This window comes from Dermochelys coriacea, chromosome 1, assembly GCF_009764565.3.
Source record: "Dermochelys coriacea isolate rDerCor1 chromosome 1, rDerCor1.pri.v4, whole genome shotgun sequence".
Taxonomy (NCBI): domain Eukaryota; kingdom Metazoa; phylum Chordata; order Testudines; family Dermochelyidae; genus Dermochelys; species Dermochelys coriacea.
The window spans coordinates 271,671,840-271,693,756 of NC_050068.2; the positions used below are offsets into that span (position 1 = coordinate 271,671,840).

The 21,917-nt window shown below is 43.9% G+C and overlaps 1 long non-coding RNA gene across 1 annotated transcript in view; it reads left to right on the forward strand.

The window, feature by feature from the left end:
• The first annotated feature begins 242 nt into the window (after window positions 1-242).
• LOC122455790 overlaps window positions 243-21,917 on the forward strand; it is a 38,444-nt gene continuing 16,769 nt past the window's right edge. The window contains exon 1 of the long non-coding RNA XR_006274253.1: window positions 243-414. This is a non-coding gene — a long non-coding RNA (uncharacterized LOC122455790). The remainder of the gene's footprint in view (window positions 415-21,917) is intronic.

Here is a 21,917-nt window from a genome sequence, read left to right on the forward strand (position 1 = left end):
TCTTTCAAAATTTGTTCCAAGACCTTGCATACAATTGAGGTCAAACTAACAGGCCTGTAGTTTCCTGGATCACCTTTTCTCCCTTTCTTAAAAATAGGTTGTGACGGGGTGTATCAGCCCGGCACGGTAGAGCAGGTGGTAACCCTCCTCTCTTAGCCGGGGAGGCCACCCTATCTCCAGCTCTGCTGGGCATGCTCCGGCTGGAGCCAGGATATAAAAGGCAGCAGAGCAGCCCAGTCTGGGCTGACCGCTGGTAGGGAAGGAGGTGTGTCTCTAGCTCCTGAGGGAGGACTGCCTGCACTCCAAGACATGGAGGCCAGCCAGTCAGAGACAGACCCCGACACACCGGCTTGGAACATTGCGGAGAGGGGAGAGACCAGAGAATCCCTGAGGCGGAGAACTCCAGAGGCTCAGGTAGGAAGTAACCCAGGAAAGCTTTGCGTGGAAACAGTTACAGAACTGAACCAAGGCTCGGCATGTTTCAGTAGGAGCCCTGCCGAGCTGGTGGCAGGTAATCCCACCACCGATAGGGCCCCGGGTTGGGATCCGGTGGAGAGGTTGGGCCTGACTCCCCCTATCCTGGCCACCCACCCTGGGATGGTGACCCCACTCACCAGGATTATGGACTCTGGCCGCTAGGCTGCACTGCCCTGAAAGCAAGGGCTGTAGTACTGACTCTGGCCGGCAGGCTGCACTGCCCGGACAGTAAGGGCCATATTCCTGATTCTGGCTATAGGGCCGGACTGCCCTGAGAGCAAGGGCCGTGTCATTGACTTTGGCCATTGGGCTGCACTGCCCTAAGAGCAAGGGCCGTAGTACTGACTCTGGCCAGTAGGCCGTGCTGTCCTGACAGTAAGGCCTATAGTATTGACTTTGGCCATTGGGCAGTGCTGCCCTGAGAGCAAGGCTTGTATTAAGGACTAAAGCCACAAGGCCACATAGCCCCAAGACACAGGGCAGCCCTTCAGACTTGACCACGGGGCTGTGACGCACCTCTGCCCCGCCCCCATGGGGTGACGGGATGTATCAACCCTGCGACATAGGTACTATATTAGCAATTCTCTGGTCATGAGTTCGATCCCTGAATTTATGGATTTGTTTAAAATCCTTGCCATTGGGCTTGCAATTTCCTGTGCAAGTTCCTTTAATATTCTTGGATGGAGATTTTCTGGGGCCCCTGATTTGGTCCCATTAAGCTCTTTGGGTTTGGCTTCCCCCTCAGATGTGGCAATTTCTATTTCCATATTCTCATTTTCATTCGCCACCCTCCCACTACCCCTAAGCTCCTTGTCACCCTTATTAAAAACTAAGGCGAAGTGTTTGTTTAGGTGTTGGGCCATGCCTAGATTATCTTTAATCTCCACCCCATCCTCAATGCTTAGTGGTCCCACTTCTTTCCTTGTTTTCTTTTTTCTTTGTTTGGCTATAGAACCTCTTACTATTGGTTTTAATTTCTTTTGCAAGGTCGAACTCTGTTTAGCTTTTGTAAGTTCTCATTTTCCCCCTACACTTTCTGACCTTCAAGAGGTAGCTTTCCCATCTTCCATTTCTTGTAGTCTTTCTCTTAATAACCTGTTTGAGATGCTTGCAGTTTGGTCTGCAACCTTCTCTACCATTTTTTTCCTATTGCTTGTGATGCAGGTTTCCGATAGCTTTTGCAACTTTGACTTAAAATAATTCCGAGCCTCCTCTGAATTCAGATCCTTGTTCTTCAGTCCAGTACACTTCCCTGGGCTTGGCCATCATCTCTTTAGGTTTCTTGCCCCATATGCCCCCTGGAATTGCCTCTCCTGGGCAAGTTCCCTGTTCTCTGCAGGAGCTAGGCTCACTTCTGGGATCCTTTCTGAGTCTAATTATCTCCAGTCCCTGGCACTGTTTCTCATGTCCAGCTACTGGGCAATGATGGCAAGCAGATGTCCAGAGCCCCTCTCAGGGCTGCAGTGTCTGTCTGCCCTAAACAAAGTGGGGGAGAAGGAAAGGCTAATCATTGCCTTAGGCTGGGCTCCTCTGGCTGATGGGCTTCCTCCTGGTCTTTAGCAGCATCTTTTTTCAGGTAAATCTCCCCCACTCCCCATTGCCAGATTCATCTTGTATAAACTCCCCTTCTCCGGGAAGGGTATGCTCTACAGGTGCACCTAATTGGCACTGCCTGAGTGCAAGGATGCTCGTAGGCTTGCTGTCCGTGGGATGGGGGCGTGTCTCATCACAGGGTGTAAACTGTAGCCCACACTACCACTTGGGGCCACTGCACTCAAGGGCACCCTGACACTAATTTAAAATTGCCCTCCCCTGGCCAAACCAACAATGGGAGAAGTAGGGTTGGTTCTTGGTTTCCTGATGTCCACACTCAATCCAGGGAACATAGGCGTTGACTCTGTGGGTGCTCTGGGGCTGGAGCATCCATGGAAAAGAAATAGTGAATGCTCAGCACCTACCAGCAACTCTGCCGATCAGCTCCTCCCCCTCTCCCCCAGCGTTGCCCGCCTGCCAGTGATTAGCTGTTCAGTGGCATGCAGGAGGTGCTGGGGGAGAGGGGGAGGAGCAGGGATAGGAAGAGGAGGGGGAGGGGGAGGAATAGGGTGAGAAGAGGCGGGGTGGGGGCTTGAGGGTAAGGGTGGAGTGGGGGTGGGGCCTGGGAAAGAGTGGGGGTTAAGCACCCCCCAGGAACTCAGAAAGTTGGCATCTCTGCCAGGGAGTATTTATGGTTGAGTTTCGAAATAGCCACTGAAAAACCTGAAGTGGAAAGATAATACAGATTTTGTGCCATTTAGTCAGAGGCATTGTCCTCATAGATTTGTAGTGTGTCAAGATGATGAGCCCTGAGAACTTCATCACCATGTCAGTCAGCATATCGCAGCTCCTCTGGCAGCATGTTATGTTTGGAGATCTGTAGGTGAATAGGGTAGTTAGTCTGCTCTCTGGACTGTCAGATCTAGTGGATGCCCTTAAGGGAATCTTTGGCTCAGCTGGGAATAAAATGCCTATTCCACCTCCAGACTTATCTTCACCCTGTTTGGTTTTGTGGTGTACACAGAGTAGCCTCAGGAGATGGAAGTCAGCTTGCACTGTCCATCAGATTTCTGTGATGCACAACAGGCTGGATGACTGGTCAGCAATCAGATCTTGAATGGTGAATACATATTGACCACTGGTCATCTGATCAGCATGATGCTGTACTGTCAGTCTCTCTTCCTCCTCTGAGGACTAACTACTTGTTAATTGGATGCAGGGTACATGTTTTGTCAGTTTTAATTCTCCTTAAGACTTGCATTGAAGAGGGGATAGGTAGTGGTGGTCAGCAGGTGGAATGCTGGATAGTTAGAGGCAAGTTTGCTCATTTTGACCAAGGAATTATGTTTAGGCTGTGATGTGACTGTATGAAACCACTAGGGTTTGTCCACAGTGCCTTTACCTGTGGACTCCTTTAGTATGTGGGCTATGAGGGTACTAACTCTATTTGTGCCAGAAATCCTTATATTTTTGTTAGAAAATAATTGTGTGGAACTTAATTTCTAAACCGAATAACTCATTTACAGTATATTTAGATGAGCTGATATAATCACTCACTTTTATATAATCTTATCATAAAAAAGCTTATGTAAAAGCATCTCTTGTTACAACATGGTAGAAAAATTTTCTCTTCAGCTGTGACCTTTTACATCAAGTTTCAAGCCAAAGGGAAGCGTGTGTGTGTGTGTGTGTGTGTGTGTGTGTGTGTAAATATCAAAATAGAAGGATTTCAGGTGTGTATATATATATAAAATACACAGACATACCGCTGACTTACATACTCCTGGAAAACAGTGACTAGTAATGTTTTCATTATGAACCTTTGAAAATAGAAGCACTATTTGGTGCCACTTCTCTGAAAAAAGGGAGTTTTATGAGTATCTATCAGACCAAACAAAAATACCCAAACCGCACAAGCTGTGTATAAAGCATAACTGAAAGGAGGAAATGGGTATTAAAGTTCTTTCTTTCAGGGGGAAAAGTTTTCTGAGGCTTGCTTCTAACACATTTTCAGTAAGATCAGATGTTTATTAAGGAGGCAAGAAAACTGGCTTCATAAAAGTGAACCAGACTCATATCTTTCTTTTTAATCTTGGAACACTTCAACATATGTACAGTACAATATTGAAGAGATGGGAAAGGAGACGAGCCCTATACACAGTTTTGATGTTTTTGATATAACTTAAATGTATGCTTAACAAGGGGAAGAAAAGCTAACTGCAACATAATTGAACTGCAGCAATACTCTAATATGACCTAAGCCAGGCAAACTAAAAACTAAAACAATTCTTGCTCTCTCGCCAACAATTCACCACTTCCACACAATTCACCCCCATTTTCAAAGGCTGGGGGAGGTGGAGTGGGAGAGTGAGCATTGCAGCATGCCCTCAAGAATCAGTTTTGAATCAGGAGTGGGTGAGAAAATTCCAAAGCTATGGGGGACTGCTCATGAGGCAGCAAGCCCAGGTCTTCCAGAGTCTGTGGCAATCAGCCAGCTGGACTAACCCAGAGTAAAAGACTCCAAGGTATCTCCTTTCATGGAGAACTGCCCAGCTGTTTCTTCAGTAGTTACTATTGTGTTGTCTCTTTCATTTCAGCATGGCAAGCACATTTTCAGCTAGCCCCACATTTTGCTTCCAGGGAACTCTATCTTTGGTACTGTTTGCAATAGATGAGTCTCTTTACCAGTGCTGAATGTAACTCTTTTGTGTAGACCTGATCTTTGGTAAAACAGGTTCTTCCCTGCTGCATACAAAATTCACTGCACTCCATGCCAATAAATATATCTGCTGTTGGCCTGGTAACTTTGTTCCATTGAAATAACACTTGTCTTCTGTTTCTACACTCTGCTGTGCTGACATGCTAAACAGTGCAGTTTTGGAGAGAGGAATTTCTGTTTGTACTTTGTGAGGACAGAATACACTTAACCTGCTGAATGTACAGTCAGTAGAAGACCACCTTGATTAGCTGACAAAGAACCATTCCTAATACAGGGTGAATGGTGCAGCCTGATTCACTGAAGGACGAGCATCCTGGGGGTGCTGAACTATGCTGTGGCACTTCAGAGTTTTGTAGCACTGCGGCGGTACTAAGTTCTGAAGCAGCATGGAGCAAATAAGCAAATGACAAATGGGCAAGCGTATGCTGGAAATGTGCCTAATGGAATTAGATTTAACCCTGTAGCTGATGGATTTTTCAGACTGTGAGAGAGTATTTAAAATCTGAATTTTAATGGGCTTTACTGGCGCTCACTGACTATGGTATCTAAGAGTATTCCTACACGGCAAAGAAAAAACCCAATGGCAAGGAGTCTCAGAGCCTTGGGGAGCTGACTCTGTCTTGCGGGGTTTCTGCTCTACGGCTGAAAATAGCAGTGTTGATGTTCATGCTCAGGCTGGAGCCTGAGCTCTGAGACCCTAAGCCCATATGTCTACACTGCTATTTTTAGCCTTACAGCTTGAGCCCTGCAAGTCTGAGTCAGCTGATCTGGGCTCTGAGACTCACTGCTGCATTTTGGTTTGTTTGTTTTGGTTTTGCTGTGTAGACATACCCTGGGTGTCTTCCTGGGGAAGGCACATACTCCCCCATGCCATGCCATTTTAAGATGTACCCCTAAAAATGTATAAACCCTGGAATCAAATTAAGCCTAATTTTCTAATTGTCAGTTTGCATTAGAAATAGCATTTAAAAACAACATGAAAGGGAGGGAAGCCTGTGTCCTATTCAGCCCTGGCTTGCAACCCACCACGTTCTGAGCAGCTCCATACCCACCCCACATTGTGCTCTGGAAGGATCATACCATAGCTTTTAGTATTTGGCTCTACTACCCGTTACCAGAGCAATCATTCTCTATGCTACTCAACAGCTAAATCAATGCTTAATCCTTTGCTGAAAGAGAGATAATAATTGAGACACCCATCCACACGAAACTTTCTACCAGGTCTTTCCCCTTTATTTAAAGCATCCTCCACACACAAACTGTCAACATTTGTGAGATTGACACTGGCCATTATGAAGCACAAAGAATAACCTTGGCTGTGAGTGTGCTCTTAAAGCAAGCTCTTCTGAAGCAACGTTTTGAGTTTTCTTTCCTTTATTTCAGTCAGAACCAGAAATATGCGAGGTGTAGGGCTGCATTTCAGTCTCTCAGTGTTGCAAAAGTAACAGATTACATTTCTAAAATAACACAAGTGAAAGAGAAAAAAGGCTGATTAGATCATCAAGTTCATTTCCCTGCTAGTGAAGAATTATTTCCTACAGTACATTGGCTAGTATCTTTTATAGATCTGGCAGAATTATTTTTTTATCATTTTGACAGATAATATTAATGTTTGTTCTTAAGTATTTTCTATATTGATCTGACTTTTCACAAGTGCATGAAATTATGGGGTGGTCACACAACGAGGGAGTGTCAAATAATCATTAAATAACAGTAGATGTTGAGATTCAAAAGTTAAAGATTTATAACTGTTAAAACAACTTGTCAACTTCACACATCAACATATAAAAGGAAATAGCCCTTAAATCAAACTCTAAGCCCTCAAGCAGCATTTTTCTTTGCCTATCTGTAAATTTTTATTATTGTTGGAAATATGGTTTAGTCAACGTGTGTGTGTGTGTGGTGAAACTGACATTTACAAACATTTACTGATAGAAATCTAATCCTTCCAAGCATACCTATAGACTACTTAAAAAAGTTCCTAACAATGTGGCTTCTGCCATTTCCCTTGGGAAACTAGCCCTCAGTTAACAAATCTCAAATCAGGAGGTTCTTGCTGATCATCCTGAACTTTCCATTTGTTGTTTTCATCTCACTTATTTTTTTTCTATACCCCCAAAAGTTTTAGTAGTTTAAAACAAACGTGCATGTATGGCAAGTAATCAATATTACTTCTTGCCTGAAAATGAAAGTGGGTTACTTTTGCCATTTACAATATAATCATGGCATTGCTTTTCCAAGCCTGGTTGAAGATGCCATAATATTCAGTATGGGCCTGATTCAAAGACTAATTGAAGTGAATAGATTTGGGATTAGTCTTTGACCACAGTCTCACTGTACAAGAGATGAGCGTGATGCAAAACTGATTGCTCACTTGAAATTTTAAATAACTTTTTAATAACCCTGATCAATGGCTCTGCTTCTGAGAGAGCCAAATTATGGCTGCATTTATTGTGTCTGACTGCAATAAAAGAGAGTAAATGTCAGCTCATGCTTTAAGCCTTTTTATGGAAAGTTGGCTTTGAAGGCATACTTGGAAACATCATTATCTAGGCTGTCACCACTTATCCTCAAATTATTTTCCAGTCTGAATTATTTTTGAAATATACTGCATTCTTCTTAACAATATATGGCAGAGCGACACTGTAGACCACATTCGGCTCCCAGTCACATCAGTGGAATTCTCAAATAGCCCTATTGACATTACTGGACTAACTCTGTATTTACACTGGCAAAGATGAGATCAGAATGTGCCTCTCCTCACTACAATCTCTTTTTAAAATAGGATGTAACTTTAAACATATCTTCCTTTTGTAACAAAGAGTTCTTGATCCTGAGCACCATGTACTTACTGTATTTCTCTTCCCTTCTTCAAATATCTCCTAATGTTGCCTAATACAAATAACACAATATTATATAAATCTTGTCCTCCTTCCCCTCATCCCCATGTCTGATGCTACCATCTTCTATGTCATGCGTATATTATTGTATCTCAGTTATAAATTCTTTGGGATTTTGTTAGTTGTCTATAGAGTGCCAAGTATATCTGTGGTGAAGTGTATAAAAATGACCTCAGATACTCACCAACTTTCACGCTTGGGCCCTAAGTTTTGTGACATATCTCTGGATTCCCCCCTTCCAGTTGTGTGAGGAATAATCAGCTCTGGAGCTCCTGAGGGTGCTGTGAGGTGCAACTAAATGGAGGAAAAACTCCAGGGCATCGGCAACTTTAAATAATGTCAGCTGACAAGAGGCTCTGAACCTCTTGCTATCTGCTCTCAACAGGTAGACTGTGGAATGTGGGATATCTTTCTGCTCTTGGAACATTAGTACTTGGTTTGGGAGTAGGGTTTTATGGGCAGGTTGGGATATTTAGGGTTAGGGATTTTTTAGTGATAAATTATAGTGTAACACAGGACATTCTAACTAAAGGACCAGTTTACTCCACTACAGGAGTAGCTAACAGGACAGCCTGTGAGAGTACAGCCACAGATCATGGCTGCTTCGAGAGTTTGGTGACTTTCAGTACCAAAAGACTCGAATACTGCTCAGTGTCTAGGAACACTGAAAGCTTTGGCTCTATGGAATCAGTCCTGCTGTGATTACTCGGCTAAATCTCCAACTATGGGAGTTCTTTTTAACAGAGCAAGGATTGCAGGATTTGGCCCTGATATAGCTTAACTCTTTACCCTACTTACCCATTTCACGAATAGCACATTAGTGTCTTGTCTCTGTTAATCTCCATTTTAAAGCTCTTTAAGTTTCTTTCTTGTATAGGTTGCGTGGTACATGATCAGGCTTACCCTCTGTGCTGGCACTGTTTTTCTTAAATTTGATTTAATTCCCACATACACGTTGTGGTGATGACTTAATACCAGTCAATAAGGCAAGCTGACAGCTTCAGATGACCTTGCCCAGAGCTGTTATATAAGTCCGGCAGTAGAGGGTACAATATGTGCAATAAATTCAGCTTCCATGTCCTGTCCTTTGGATCATGTCACCTCTTTCTGCATGACCATCCAAAGTGAGTCCAGAATCCATGCCTGAATAATGGTAGCACGAAGAGAGCTCACTATGGGGTTACTGGGCTGACAGAATGCTTCGACTATCAGATTTCAGCAACATTTTGCAGGTAGTGCACTGTATGTTCTCCCCACCATTAATATAGCATCATTCTTATACCACATCCTGTGGATACATTTGAGTTGCTGTAGAAAACTGAGGTGTCTAAGTATATTCTCCCCAGTCCTAAACTATCCACATATATTCATTTACTTCTCTTGCTTTTGGCTCTGAGTCAATATCTTGAATCTACCCGTTCTTGGGTTTTGTTAATGTGTGATCATGAATTATTCATATACTGGCAAATGACACAATGAAATAATCAGGCATTAACTACATACCGTAAATCAACCATTAATGTAGATATTTGCAAACTGAATATATTTCAAGAAGATTTGTATATTTATGGATCGTGAGCATCTGGAAATTAATTTGCTGTTTGAAATAAAAATGAGTCCCATTGGTAACTCATGGTAAACTTTACAGGGGGTATCTGAGCCAGGCAGTGCCATTCATCTTTCACATGTTTCCATTGCACTTTGGCTCTTGGGTTAAACAGTGCTACACTTAGGTAATCTGGCAGGTATATAGTAAAGGTTCATCCGCTTAACTGGTAAGATTCTGGTTACTGTCTAGCTATAGCTTATAAATACCTGGGCCAGCTGGGCAACAACAAACGTTTCTTCATGCAAGATAGCGGGGTTGTGTTCTTATAGCAGCCATTTTTCAGGCCAGGCACCTTGCCATAGGCCCATTTAGAAGGAACCGATCAAGACCATCTCTGCTGTGTTAACAGCCTTGAGTTGAGAGGGCCTAATGGAGGACGGTGTCCCCTCTTAGATCAGTAGGAAGCTGGAGAGAGGGAGAGGCACTGCAGGAGTCCCCTATAAGAGTCCCTAACTGAGAGAAGGGTTTGGGTCTGGAGACTAGAATCTGAGGTTTTGAAGAAGGCTGAAGGCTAGAACAGTAGAGGAACTTGAGTGCTGACGTCTCAAAGCTGGAGAAGAGACTGCCCTGGGAGTGAGTTGGACCCTTTCCTGGAGAAGATAGGACTCTGGGTTGGAAGACTGCAGAGTTCCTGCCAGGAAGAGTGGGAAAGGAATTCAGAAGGGGCTGAAGTAGCTGCTTGATAAAAAGCAGTCTGGGACTGAAGAAAAACCTAGGATGGGCAGATCTGAATAGCTGTTGTGTTGATAGTTTGAATTGTTTGTTAATAAATCCAGACCTCACATGGGTGTATAATTCGCCACAAGAAAGCCTTTAGTGAAGTTCTTCAGGGGCCTGAAGACAGAAAACAGAGGCAGGGCAATGGAGACCCAACCCTGACCACAAAGGGCTCTCAGGAGGTGACTGAGCCTGTTACACCTGTGAATGCATTTAACACCTTGAGGCTCCATTCAACCAATACTGGTACTGCAGTGTGGCCTCATTTAATCCTTTTCTCTCCTTTCCCCTTTTTAGGTGGAGTGGCAGGGGAGGGTGGAGCATAACTTCTGAAGTTTTGCATAGCCTTTCACAGGGATGCATTTTCTCTGACATTGGTCCCTTATGTTATGACAGATATCTAAATACAATCAGCTTGTAAAAGCATTTCAGATGGAATTGATTTTAAGAGGTGCTGAAAACAAGCATCTCTGATTGATGCCAGTGCACTTGTTGTGGTGTCTGAGAACAGTAGATATTATTCTACACAAGAAGCAAAAGCTATGATGGATAAGTACATAGCACCTGGGGGAAATGTTGTATGATCGTGGAACCTGAATGAATATGAGCCCAATCATTGGGCTCTAGCCTGAGAGGTGCTAAATGCCCACCCCTCCTCTCAAATTCATTCAGATTTTGTGATCAGACCTGACTTCTAAAAACATTTCTCCCCACTGTTACATATTTATCCCCCACTGTTACATATAGTTTGTACTATTTGTATAAAAGAATATGAATTCCTGTTCAGTACCACTACAAATTTATTAGGTCTATCTGTTTCGTAAAGAATTACAAAACACTAGAAAATATACTGAACAAAACTCCCCTATATTTACAGAAAGAAAAGGAGTACTTGTGGCACCTTACAAACTAACAAATTTATTTGAGCATAAGCTTTCGTGAGCTACAGCTCACTTCATCGGATGCATTTGGTGGAAAATACAGTGGGGAGATTGATATACACACACAGAAAACATGAAACAATGGGTTTTATTATACACACTGTAAGGAGAGTGATCACTTAAGATGAGCCACCACCAGCAGTGGGGGGCGGGGGGGGAAGGAGGAAAACCTTTCATGGTGACAAGCAAGGTAGGCCATTTCCAGCAGTTAACAAGAACATCTGAGGAACAGTGGGGGGTGAGGTGGGGGGGAGAAATAACATGGGGAAATAGTTTTACTTTGTGTAATGACTCATCCATTCCCAGTCTCTATTCAAGCCTAAGTTAATTGTATCCAGTTTGCAAATTAATTCCAATTCAGCAGTCTCTTGTTGGAGTCTGTTTTTGAAGTTTTTTTGTTGAAGGATAGCCACCCTCAGGTCTGTAATCGAGAGACCGGAGGGACTGAAGTGTTCTCCGACTGGTTTTTGAATGTTATAATTCTTGACGTCTGATTTGTGTTCATTTATTCTTTTACGTAAAGACTGTCCAGTTTGATCAATGTACATGGCAGAGGAGCATTGCTGGCACATGAGGGTATATATCACATTGGTAGATGCGCAGGTGAACGAGCTTCTGATGGTGTGGCTGATGTGATTAGGCCCTATGATGGTGTCCCCTGAATAGATATGTGGACAGAGTTGGCAACGGGCTTTGTTGCAAGGATAGGTTCCTGGGTTAGTGGTTCTGTTGTGTGGTGTGTGGTTGCTGGTGAGTATTTGCTTCAGGTTGGGGGGCTGTCTGTAAGCAAGGACTGGCCTGTCTCCCAAGATCTGTGAGAGTGATGTGTCATCCTCCAGGATAGGTTGTAGATCCTTGATGATGCGTTGGAGAGGTTTTAGTTGGGGGCTGAAGGTAATGGCTATGCAGACATCAAGAATTATAACATTCAAAAACCAGTCAGTGAACACTTCAATCTCTCCGGTCACTCGATTACAGACCTGAGGGTGGCTATCCTTCAACAAAAAAGCTTCAAAAACAGACTCCAACGAGAGACTGCTGAATTAGAATTCATTTGCAAACTGGATACAATTAACTTAGGTTTCAGAGTAGCAGCCGTGTTAGTCTGTATTCGCAAAAATAAAAGGAGTACTTGTGGCACCTTAGAGACTAACAAATTTATTAGAGCATAAGCTTTCGTGAGCTACAGCTCACTTAACTTAGGCTTGAATAGAGACTGGGAATGGATGAGTCATTATACAAAGTAAACTATTTCCCCATGTTATTTCTCCACCCCACCCCCCACTGTTCCTCAGATGTTCTTGTTAACTGCTGGAAATGGCCTACCTTGCTTGTCACCATGAAAGGTTTTCCTCCTTCCCCCCCCCCCCCCCCGCTGCTGGTGATGGCTCATCTTAAGTGATCACTCTCCTTACAGTGTGTATAATAAAACCCATTGTTTCATGTTCTCTGTGTGTGTATATAAATCTCCCCACTGTATTTTCCTCCAAATGCATCCGATGAAGTGAGCTGTAGCTCACGAAAGCTTATGCTCAAATAAATTTGTTAGTTTCTAAAGTGCCACAAGTACTCCTTTTCTTTTTGCGAATACAGACTAACACGGCTGCTACTCTGAAACCTATATTTACAGAGAGGAACAGGATGACTTACTAGGCCTTTTCCGTATTTAATGTCTGTGATTCTATGAATTATTTGTTTCTAGCACCATAACAGGTAAATGGAAAGAGCAATTTCACAAAAAAGAAAGTTAACTCGCAGCAGGTAATACTGAGGGGTGGAAAGGTTCTGACAGTCACCAATAAACAAGGAAAAGCCTTTGAGATGCTTTGGCCTTTTCAGTCGCTCTTTTCTTCCCCCTCCTTCCCCCTATTCTCATGCCACATGGGGCGCATTATTGGAGATCACCAACTGTTTAGAGGCCCATGCGGTACCTATGTTTGCAGACTTGGCTGTGAATTTTCTGGCACAGTTGCTGATTTTTTTATTTTTTTTATTTTTTATTTTTAACACAAGATATTGCAGTGAGATTCATCTGACTATCTGAGACCAAGATCGGTCCCTAAATACTACATCAATGCAAGCTGTGTATTCATTAAAAATACCCAAGAGGAATTTAACCTTCACCACCACAACATGTTGTTGGGATGCATCATTGTTAAAAACAACAGGTTTTTTTACTTGGAAGTTTTGTTTGTTTCACTCTTTTATTTTTTCCCCTCATTCTCTAACACTAATACCAGGCAGCCCTGGTAGAGGTTTGTTTGTGAAGAACAACTGCTTACTGTGCCCCTTCACAACCTGCTACCCCAATTCCAAATCCCAGGTGTGAATGTTACAAATACCTTTTACACCTGGAGTTCAGAATAACAACATTGACAAGTTTTCCCAAGGTAAGCGCTGCCATAAGCACCACAAAGGAGAAGTGAAAAGAAGTACTATTCTACAACAGAAGCCCAGCTGCAAAGTCCGAATTTAGGTAGCCAGAAAGCAGACCCCTCCTTTGGCTTGTGAGTATAAGTGATTTTTACCTCTGCTTGGAAAGAAATGATCATACAACTAGCGCTGTATTGTGCTAAGTTATATTAGCACCTGCAAATCCTACTTAATGCACTGGGATGATCTATACTATTGGGTTAAATATCAGAACAAACACAGGTGTTTCTGAGATTCCAAGAATCTGCAAATAAGGGGTTCTGAGTACAGCACAGAGCAGGCCGAGGGAGGGGGAGAAGAACAGGATAGCATATGGGTTTGGAGTAGGAGAATGGTCTTAGGGGGTCTATTAAATCCAGGTTTTATTTCATTCTTATACACAAGAATGAATTATTCTCTTAAAAATGAGGCAGTAATTTAAATCCCTAATAATAAATTGTAAGGAAATGCTATGTTTGTATTTGGTAACTGTACTTGTAGACCAGCTAAGAGACCATCCACTGGACTGTTAATGCCTGTTATATTAACTATGTAACTGCATCTATATCTATCTATAAACTGTTCATATGTGAATGTTCGGTTTCCACAGATCTTGGGGTGCAGACAGATATGACCCCCTGCTGTGCCTGGCAGCAACTTAAATGAAGATGGCTGCTCTGTGTCATTCATTGTTGCAGTGACAACTCTGGAGACGACACAGGTATACAACAAGAGCACTGGTACATGCAGTATGGTGGAGAGCATGGCAATAACTCTATATGGTAGAGTGGAGTGATAACTTGTATATTCAAGAAGCCTGTTCAAGGGGAGGAGTGGATTGCCCATTGAAGGGCATCAATAGACACAAATATGGAGACTGTGACAATGGAAGCTGCAGTAACAGTGATACCATCTACAACTGCCTAGCAAATTCATCCACTAATAAGCTGGAAAGAACTAGAAGAGAAGGTTATTGCAGCTGAGAGAATCTTGGATGACATCCTTGCACAGATGAACACTCCACAGGCCCCAAAAGCAGAAGCCCGGCAGGAGCTGGAAGAGAGAGGCTCCTCCTGGGAAAGTGTCTTGGCTCAAGGCATAAAAAAGGAGCAGGAGTTGGCCCACCTGAAGGCCACCTGTTGGAGAGAGACCAGGAAGAGCTTTGTGAGAATCCTCCAGCAGTACTAGATCACTGATGCCCAGGATGAGAAGGTGGAACTACTGGAAGTGGAGAGGGCAGCCCTGAAGATAAGACCTTAAATCTTTCAAGTGAAAGTTGGGCTGTGTGGTGAAGGTGGTTTTTCCTTTCAGTAGGCTGCAACACATGTTGTTAATGTAGAATCACCTGGCCATGAGAAAAATAAAGCAGATGAGAGAGAAAAGGTTTTGCTCCCCACCTGGAGGCCTGGAGACAGCCACATAGAGCCCTAACCAGAGTGGGACTTAAAAAAATCCCCCCCCCCCCCGCAAAAAGATGTGCCAGCCTACAAAGGGAGGAGAGTAAAGGTGACCCTCCAGTTGTTAACACTACACACAAAGTAGTCTGGGTGCACGAGGATTGGAAATAGGCTCTCATATGTCCTTTACTAAAGACCACAGGAAAAAAAGATGGTTTAGATTAATTAGAAAACCAAAGTAGAAGTTGGAATGGATGAAAAACTAGTTTCACTCTGAAGTGTGAATGTATCCTGTGAGGCTGCTGTCAAAGACTGGGAAGCAGCCTCGTGCCAGTTTATGAATTGTGCAAGCCCAGTGCTTCTGATTACTCCTGCTATGGCCAGAGGGCTCACCTTACAAGGCATACAGTTTGTTTTGAATTATGACGTGCCAAAGACTATATGGAGGAGTTTGTTCATCAGGTGAGCTATATAAGATGTTGGGGAACACAACTCCTGGTCTCTGTGTATCTCAGTAATGAGGATAAAAGTATGGCCAAAGGTCTTGCAAACTTCCTTGGTGATGTTAAGCAGGAAGTGCTCCTTTGGCTGGAGAATAAGCTCAAAAGAAGGTGGCTAGGTCAGCAGTATAGTGAGGTCAAATTGATTGTCCTTATGGAGTGCAGAGATACTCCATGGACAGACAGTAGAACTTGCTCTAGAGCCAGACAAGATTCTAGCGGGGAGAGTAGTGTAGGAGTGTACTACCCTTTTAAGGGATAGGCTGGAGTGTAATCAAGGAAGCCCAGCTGAGTGCAGCCCTATTGCTAGGCTATATAAACAGGAAACTGAGCAGGAGAAACTGAGCAGGTGGAAGCTTTGCAGGCTGCAGTGCATGGTGGTTGCCTCTCAGGCTCTAGAAAATGGGCCTAACTAGAGACTTTATGAACTTCAAGTGTGGGAGCTAACCTAGGGCCCTGAGATGAGGCCCTTATGAACAGTGTATTGTACTTTCTTCTGTCCTGAAACACTAACAAATGACATGTCTCCTTTTAATAGGGTATGTTGGCTTCTCCTTGCTCCAGGCTGTTAGAGCAAATTTAGGCTGCCCTAGTGGGTGTGGGGAGGAGGGAACTAAGGTGCGGGCATGCCCGCAGCACCAAACCAGGCCACAAGGGGGTGTGCAAGCGCTGCCCACACCTTTACAAGGGTTCTCAGAGAGATGAGCTGCTTCCTCTGGTAGGATTGACAGCAGATCAGAAGGGAGGGTGACTGTTGGAGAGGCTGAAGAACCACTCAGAGCAGGGTGCTGCAGAAGTGGACTGGCAGGAAGCTGCCCAGGTAGTTGGACCTCTAGAAGAAGAGGCTCATGGAACATGTGTCTGCGCAACAGCCTACAGGAGAGGTGAGGTTAGAAGCAGTAAGGGATTGGAAGGAACTGATTCCAGCTGCTTCACACAGGGTACCTGGATTGGAATCCAGATAAGTGGGTGGGTCTTGATTCCTCAACCTCTATCAGAGGGGTTAGTACAGCCTGAAGAACAAAGGCTGGAGACTGACCCTTTGCTAGGGTGAGTGGTCTTCTGACCCATCAGACTCTTTCCTGCCTCAAGAGGAAAGAGACTACTAACAGTCCAGCCAGAGGGCTGGAACAAGAAATTACCAGACATGGAACTAATTACCAGACATGGAACTCTAACAAAAGGGAAACTGAGGCAGGCTTGCCCTAACACCCTGTGAAATTGCAAGGGGGCCTGAAAGAGGCCCAGGATGAATTCGTTGAGCAAATTGGGGGTTGACTAATCCTTCCTTTTTCCCTAGTTTGGAAATAAAATATTGCCCCAGGTGTGCTTCACCAGGAAAGACATGCCCCCTGCCCTGTGTATGGTATGACAGTCAACAAACAGACAAACATTAAGTACCTAACAATGTCCAAACGATTGGAAGAACTTCCAGGGTCCAAAACAAAACCCCCATCCAAGTCAGGTTGAAAAGAAGATAGAATAATTTGTGTGTAATTGTCTGCTTGCCTTTCCACTCTTTTGACAGTATTGTGGGTTTTATCCTGCAAATGATCTTCATGTAAAACTCTCCTTGAAATCACTAGTGTGGCTGCATTTATTGCCGTAAGGTCAGGGCATGTGCAGTTCATATACAGCTGGCAAAGCATAGTAGTGAGTGATCACATGACCCAGCCTGAAGTGTCTGTGAAAGGAAAAAATCCGTACCCATGTCAACATACTGACCTCCTTCATGGCTTGCCAACATGAATTCACACGGTGTGTGTGTTCTGAAGACAAAAAAAATCACAATATATTAGACCTTTGAACTGTTTTGTTGTTGTTTGTTTTTTGGAAACTCTAATTACCCTACAGGCAACTTTTGTTTCATGAAAACACGAGTGCCTTCAGGGCAACTTGTATCTCCTTAAAACAACAAAGGCAAAATGGAAGAACTAGATATTTGGTGGCTTATAGAAGAGCTGATTGTATTAACACAAAGCTTGTTATAATGACCAAGAGGTGCACCAAGGCCAAAGTCCTCTAAGTAACAGGAAAGAGCAATAACTGTTCTCCCTAATCTCCTAGTACTGCTTTGCCAGCTGCATAGATAGTCATCATATTCCTAACCTCATGATCTGCTTTTACCATTTCAAAGCACACACCTTTCTTGTAACGATGACAATGTCACACAGAAGAAAGGGTGGTTGTTAGTGGCTATGGTAGTGTCCAAAAGCCTCAGTCAGGATTGGGGGCCCTATGGTACTGAGTGCTGTAAACATAGATCAGGACACAACCCATGTCTTGGAGGATATACAGTTTGAAAGAGACATTGTGGTGCAGCAAACCCACTTTGAATGCAAGTCTGTGGTTCTTCTGTTTTGTGGTGTTTGGAAACTTCTCTCGGGGAATGCTGGCTAACAAGGCAATCATGTTGGGATTTCATGGCTAGGTTTGTCCATGGATACCCCAAAGGGAACAACAGTCTCTATACCACTAGCATTCTTTCATATGGTCTGCCCCAAGGGATACAAGTCTAGAATCATACAGCCATCCCCATTAAAGAGTCAACGTTTGCCAATAGTTTCCACACAGTGATATTTGAGATATTGCTATTACTTCCTGCTCTACATAAAGAGTGAACGCTTGATAGAAATAGTGATTTTTTTTTTTACCCTTCTTAATAGTGATTGCTGTAGCAAGGTGTCTAAAATTTGTCATGTTGATGTTTTCTCATGACTTTGTGCATGGCCCAGTAGACAAAACAAGGTATTGGGAATAAGAAGACCTGGGTTATATTCCTGGTTCTGTCACTAATTCACTGTTTGGTCTCGGGTAAGTGCTTACCCTCTGTGCCTCGCTTTACCCATCTGTAAAATGAGGGTAATACTTGCCCATTATAAAATAGTGCAGCTATATTTCTCCTGTCTCTTTCTGTCTTGTAAAGCATGAGTTCTTAGACAGGTGTCAAGGGACATGACCACCCTGCCCATTCCATATTATTAAACATGGAGCTATGAGATTCCAGCTAGCCCTGGTAGATGGTAGGCGAGTCTCGATATTGTAAAGATTGAGAACCTTTGCTGTAAGAATCTCTTCTCCCTATTCCAATATGATTCAGTATAGAATGAGAGGGCACTGCACTGCGAAACAGGTTAGGTGCAGCACTTGTTCATATATTTCTATAACTAGCAAACATATCCCCATGGACTTCAGTGTACTGGTGGAATTTTATCCTTCGTCAATGATGGGGCCAGTTTGAGACGTAACAAAGATGGCCATGACACTCTGGCTTTTGTACATGCTTATGTCAAAGTTGATTCTGCATCTTGAAATCTGCCAGATCTTGCTCATGGAGACTCATTTTGCTTTTCTTTTAAATCAGTTTTTAAAGCCTCACCATCTAACAAAGAAAGACTTTGCTGTGTGTTTCAATAGCTCACTTATAATCTCCCTCATTGAAATTGTGACAGCTGGTCAGTCCTAGATGTACTGACACACCCAATTTGTAGCAGGAGAATGCTCCTTTTTTAAGCAGAACCTGTCATCTGGAGTACATAATGGAGTCTGAGTTCCCTGGCAAGACCACTCTAACTAAAATGCCCCAAACTTTCAATGCCATCAGAGCTCTGACTGCCTCTGCCAGAGCTGGTGACCTGTGGTACCACAGACCATGTGAACACACTGTTCCAGTTTTCCATTCTCTCTTTCAAGCTGCAGCCACCTGTACCCAGACACTGGGGACAGGGAAGGCCACTAAAATATTTGTCCATATCTACTAATAACAGAGCATTCTTTGTGTAATGCTATCTGATGACTAGACCAAAATTGTAATTGAAGGTGTATACACATTAGTCAGTTTTTTGTGGGCGTGCCAAGGAGTCACAAAGATATTTGAATGACCTGTTTACAAAAGAGATTTTCAGGGTGCAGCCTATCAGAGGCTCAAATGAAAAGCTATGCATAATTTTACAAGGTAGTACAGGCTTCAATAACATAATTAGCTTTCTGAAACAATAATTAGAGCTTATGCACTAATTGTAAGAAGTCTTAAGGTAAGAGCAGGGTCACTTGACTTTTGTGTAAGGACAGTTTATATGCATGTTCAGGTTTTTATCATGAGACACAGTGTGCTGGGGAAAACAATACATTTATGTGCTGGCTAGCCCATTGTTTAAAACTCTTCTTATAGTAGAGTTAACTTGGGCTTTTAATCAAGTGTTAAAAACATTAGAATGGCCATACGGGGTCAGACCACAGGTCCATCTAGCCCAGTATCTTGTCTTCTAACAGTGGCCAGTGCCAGGTGTCCCAGAGGGAATGAACAGAACAGGTACTCAACAAGTGATCCATCCCCTTGCCCATTCCCAGCTTCTGGTAAACAGAGGCTAGGGACACCATCTCTGCCCATCCTGGCTAATAGCCATTGATGGACCTATCCTCCATGGACTTATGTAGTTCATATTTTAACCCTTTTTATAGTCTTGGCCTTCACAACGTCCTCTAGGAACACATTCCACAGGTTGACTGTACATTGTGTGAAAAAATATTTCCTTTTGTTTGTTTTAAAACTGCTGCCTATTAACGTCATTTGGTGACCCCTAGTTCGTGTATTATGAGACCATCTTTTCAAAAGGCAAAAGTGGAAAACATGCAGGAGTCCTGACCCCTGGTCAGGCCAGAAGCCAGAGCCGGGCCAAGGTAAGAGCCACCCAGGGAGCCTGGGCTTCTGTGGGGAGCACCAGACTCTCCACCTGCCCTGAGTAGAGGACCAGGGTGCCCGAGAGCAGCCCCTGTCCCATGTCCCCACCATCCAGGGAACACCGCCTAGGCCAGGTGAAGGGTCTGGGGCTCCCTGGGCAGTTTACTACTGCCTGGCTCCAGCTTCTGTCCTGGCTGGGGTTTGGGACCTTGGGAGGGGTTGGGGTGAGGGGAGAAGATTAAGGGGTAGGGCCTCATGGCAAGAGCTGGGCAGCGGGGCTAAGGCCCACCTCAGCCCCCCACCGGGAAGAGGCTAGCACCACCCTTGAGCCTTGGGCAGGCGTGGAGCTGCACCACAGGGAATCTGGGACAAATGCAGTCCTGGAGTCATTCAGCATGGGACTGGGACTTTAACTCTGCATTTCATGACTGTCCCACCCAGTTCGGGATGGTGGTCACTCCACCCTCCATATACATACACACCCACACCCCTTACTCAAGTTTGTTGCTTTCAACCCAGTTAAGCAGGCCTGGCTGTGGGTGTGAGTTAGCACTTGGGTTCTGCTTTCACTTTGACAGATGAACTGTTCGCTTTGTAGTGAGGATACAAGCTAAAGCACTCAAGTGCTGATAGTCCTCCACTGCCTTTGTGTGTCCAGAAGGACCAACAAGTTGTCCCATAAAGAAAAGGAGTACTTGTGGCACCTTAGAGACTAACATATTTATTAGAGCATAAGCTTTCATGAGCTACAGCTCACTTCATCGGATGCATCTGAAGTGAGCTGTAGCTCACGAAAGCTTATGCTCTAATAAATTTGTTAGTCTCTAAGGTGCCACACCTACTCCTTTTCTTTTTGCGAATACAGACTAACACGGCTGCTACTCTGAAAGTTGTCCCATAATTCACCAAGAAAAAAATGAGTAGCTCAGCTTACTGCAGCACAAAGAACCAGGGAATATCCCCTCAGAAGGCCTAGTGACACACCCAATCTCTCAATTTAACTCTGCAGTGGAAATCTCTCAAGTGTCAAGGAATCTGCACCAGGTAAGCCCTGCAGTGAGGCTGGACAGGGAACCCACTTCACAACAACCATATCACAGGGGTGTTTGTGCTAGCTCCAATTATGCAAGCAAGGAGGGAGCCATGAGGGTGTGGGGGGCAGTGCTTAGACAGGGAGTATAGGATCCACTCCTATCTGAGTCCAGTTACTGAAAATCCTTACATCAAGGAGGGGAGGGGTGGTGGCTGCTGTTCCAACATGTAGGCTCAGTTTTAAGCTCTTAACCTGGTTTTCAGAGCTGCCTGTAAAGTTCTTAACACACTGTTGTCACTACACACTTAATAAATAATTCGGGCTGTAAAAGGGCTGTGTCGCAGCCCTGTAACTTGAAGGGTGAATTCCACTCCTGGTCCCACTTGATTCACACACAGCTTGAGTAACTTTGCATTATGTGCTTGGGGAGTAGGACTCCTTCCTCAGAATTAGATGCTGTGATGGAGATCATTTTTTATGTTGGGACAAGCTGAGGCTGGATGGATTTCCCTACACTTGGTTACTGCTTTATGAATAGCTGTATTGATAAAGCCTTTGTGTTTATGTGTAACTTCAAAGAATGCTCATTGCTATATGAATCCAGATCAGATTTCAGGGGCTGTGTTAGAATACAGTAAGAGCCAGATGTCTGGCTGTTTGAAGAAAATCTTTCATGTTTAGCTTAACCTCCCCCATCCCCAACCTAACAGCAACGTTAGACCAACTTGTTCTTGGAACCATTGCTCCCTTTTCATTTTCTGTTCTGCCATGAAATGGTACTTCATGTAAATGAACAGAATTTGAATCCATCCCTTAGAACTGAATTCCTGCAAGTGCTTTGCTCTTCTCTGTCAGTTCCTATATATTGTGTTCCCTTTCGATAATCTTTGGGTGGTACTGTTTACCTCTAGGTGAGCCTAGGGCTATCCTCTCTCAAGTGGCAGGAAGAACCAGCAAATCTTGTTTGGCAGTTTTACTTAGTAAACAAATGATCCAAG